We start from the raw sequence: 3,694 nt of genomic DNA, 5'->3' as shown, positions 1-3,694 counted from the left end.
TTAAAAGCACACTACTCCTGTATGCTGTGAAATATAGGGGTGCTGATGTCTTAATAACATTACACTGGCCCTGTCTGCTATAAAAGTTTTGGAGCAGTTACAAATTAAAAGCACACTGTTCCTGTATGCTGTGAAATATAGGGATGCTGATGTCTTAATAACATTACACTGGCCCTGTCTGCTATAAAAGTATGGGTGCAGTTACAAATTAAAAGTACACTGTTCCTGTATGCTGTGAAATATAGGGGCGCTAATGTCTTAATAATTTTACACTGGCCCTGAATGCTATAAAAATTTGGGTGCATTCCTTCCAAATTAAAAGCACACTGCTCCTGTATGCTGTGAAATATAGGGGTGCTGCCTTCTTAATAACATTACACTGGCCCTGTCTGCTATAAAAGTTTGGGTGCAGTTAAAAATTAAAAGCACACTGTTCCTGTATGCTGTGAAATATAGGGATGCTGATGTCTTAATAACATTACACTGGCCCTGTCTGCTTTAAAAGTTTGGGTGCAGTTAAAAATTAAAAGCACACTGTTCCTGTATGCGGTGAAATATAGGGGTGCTGCCTTCTTAATAACATTACACTGGCCCAGTCTGCTATAAATGTTTGGGTGCAGTTAAAAATTAAAAGCACACTGTTCCTGTATGCTGTGAAATATAGGGGTGCTGATTCAGGGGAGCTGCTGCTGTTAGAATAACATTACACTGGTCCTGGTTTGCTGTAAGAATACAGGGGCACTGTGAAAATAAAGGGGCACTGTTCCGTGTGCTGTCATAATAAAGGGGTGCTGTCCTGTGAAATGGAGAACAACAATTTGGAGAAAAAAATAGTGGAAGATCAGGAACCACTTCCAGTTCCTAGAACTAGTGCTGAAGCTGCTGCTGCCACCAGACATGACATTGACGATGCAATTCCATCAACGTCATCTGCCAAGGCCGATGCCCAATGTCATAGAGGGCGTATAGAATCCAAGAAGCAAAAATTAATAATCAGAAAAAAATAATAATAATCTGATGAGAAACGTAAAATTGGCAATATGCCATTCACTACACAAAGTGGCAAGGAAAGGCTAAGGCCTTGACCTATGTTCATGACTGGTGGCTCAGCTTCTCATGCTTAGCTTAGCCATCCAGCAACCTCGGTTCACCTCTTTTTTTCTTTACATCATGTGCTGTTTGGGGCCTAGTTTTTAAATCTGCCATCCTGTCTGACACTGCAGTGCCACTGCTAGATGGGCCTGGTGTTTGTGCCGCACACTTGTGTTGCTTAGCTTAGTCATTCAGCTACCTCATTGCACCTATTTTTCTTCTTTGCATAATGTACTGTTTGGGGCCTAGTTTTTAAAAGTGCCATCCTGTCTGCCACTACAGTGCCACTCCTAGATGGGCTTGGTGTTTGTGCCGCACACTTGTGTCGCTTAGCAAAGTCATCCAGCTACCTCGGTGCAACCTTTTGGCCTAAAAACAATATTGTGATGTATGAGGTGTTCAGAATAGACTGGAAATGAGTGGAAATGAATGTTATTCAGGTTAATGATACCGTAGGATCAAAATTACCCCCAAATTCTGTGATTTTAGCTGTTTTTGTGTTTCTTTCAAAAATCATCCAGATCCAAAACCAAAACCCGAAAGGGTGGTTTTGGCAAAACCAATCCAGATCCAAAACTCAAGCGAGGATCCTGATCCAAAACCAAAACACAAAACATGAAAAGTGCCCGCCGCACATCTCTTACCCATTGTGAGAAGTACTGTGAAGGATTGGGGAAGAATTGCAGGCATTACCATGAAAAAAAATTTCATTGAACTCATCTCAATACAAAAATGTTGTGGGGGGGAAATATTGCATGAAAATTGTATTTATCAACGTTTTATATTCAGTAAGTGCATCAATAATTTATGTCACTAATCTGTTCTATTGTGGCGTTCTGCACCTTCCAATCTACTATAGCTCATAATTGCCTGCTTTTGAAGTCTCCTCTCCAGGAGAAGCCTGCCTGCTTGCCACTTCAGGGGCTGGGGCCTGTCTGTCATTCACTAGGCTCTCTTCCCAAAATGCAATGATTCGCGGGTCCATGGGTAGGGGCCAAATTATGTGTATTTGCATCACTCCATATGGAACCGCAATGCTATGTATAATCTACTCATCCTGCCATTTCAGTAGAAAGCAGGCGAGATGCGGGAGATCTGACCACTGTTCTGTGGGTGCGGGAGACTGTACCAAAAAATTGGGAGTCTCCTGCAACTTGCAGGAATGTAGGCAGTATGATGTTGCGGGAGGGTAGGCAAGTATGATCTAGCTTGCTTTAACCTTCCCACCTATATCCTTTCAGCTCCTTACTTTAAGAGACTGCGGGATATGCTCAGGCCTTCAAAAGAGTGAAGAAGTGGATAAGAGGATATGTTGTCTTTGCAAACCAATCAGCTTTGAGGTAGCAATTATCAAGTACATTCTATAAAATGAGAGGTAGATGCTGATTGGTTGCTGAGGGAAACTTCTCCACTGGTCCACTTTTCATCTCCTTAGAAAGCTTACTACATCTCCTCAACTATCACTGTATCATGCAGCACTGCTGTCACTCTATCACATGAGAGGCTGTACAAGAACCATTCATATCCTAATACTAAATTAGTTTTGTTGTGACACTCCAGTGATCTGATTGAATTTGCTATAGAAGAGAAGACCTCAGAATTGATGACAAATGAATGATCAAAACATGAAGGGGCAGATTTTCCATATAGATTGTAAGCTTGCGAGCAGGGCCTTCCTACCTCTATGACTGTTTGTTGTTACCCAGTTTTGTTTTTTCTCATTGTGTCCAGTTGTAATGCGCTATATGAGTAACTGTTAATAAATAAATAATGTGCAAAGCTCAGGTTTTCATGCTCTTTGTGTGCGGTTTGTAAACTACTTACTAAAAAAAAAAGCTGAACCGCACATCAGAGTGCATCAATGAAAACTTGGGTAATTTATCTGCACTTTGGATTATGTTGAAGCAAGAAAAGAAGATTTTTTTTTAAATATATTTAATAATGAAGAAATATGTACTTTATATCACTAATATGGACAGGACTGTGGTTATTATAGTGCCTTATAAATAAAGGCTTATAATGATAATGATAATAATACTTACAAATTATGGGGTCCATCAGCCTAACCCTAAACCTCCCTTTCCTGCAGCCTAAACCTAACCCTCCCCCCCCCGCAACCTTAACCTAACTAGGATGGTGTGTGTTGAAAGGGGGTAAAAACATTGGGAAGGGAGAATATGGGATGGGGGGACACTTGGACCCCTAGATACAACCCTGCCAGTACACTCCAGAGTTTTATCTATAAAAATGATTTAAATAATACCAATGAATAATACCAAGAAGATACTTATAAATATAACCTTTGTATTATTCTAATCAGCACTCCATTTGTATACTGCCCACATGAACCATTGGGTTCATATATGTAAGTGTGTAAATCTGGCTCGGATTCTAGCCAGTGCCTCCCCAGCCATTGGCCTTACCGCAACATCATTGTGGACCATAATTATTTCTTAAGAAAGTCGACAATGATGGTTTATTAGTTAGTACAATGGGGGTTCTATTTATTTAAATATTACTGAGAGCGATATTATTATTTTCAAACAACAGATAGGCACTGTTAATATTTCTTTATCAATAAATAAAGCCATGGAAAGTTCAC

Source organism: Pseudophryne corroboree, chromosome 1, assembly GCF_028390025.1.
Source record: "Pseudophryne corroboree isolate aPseCor3 chromosome 1, aPseCor3.hap2, whole genome shotgun sequence".
NCBI classification, from domain to species: domain Eukaryota; kingdom Metazoa; phylum Chordata; class Amphibia; order Anura; family Myobatrachidae; genus Pseudophryne; species Pseudophryne corroboree.
This window is presented reverse-complemented; position numbering follows the sequence as displayed.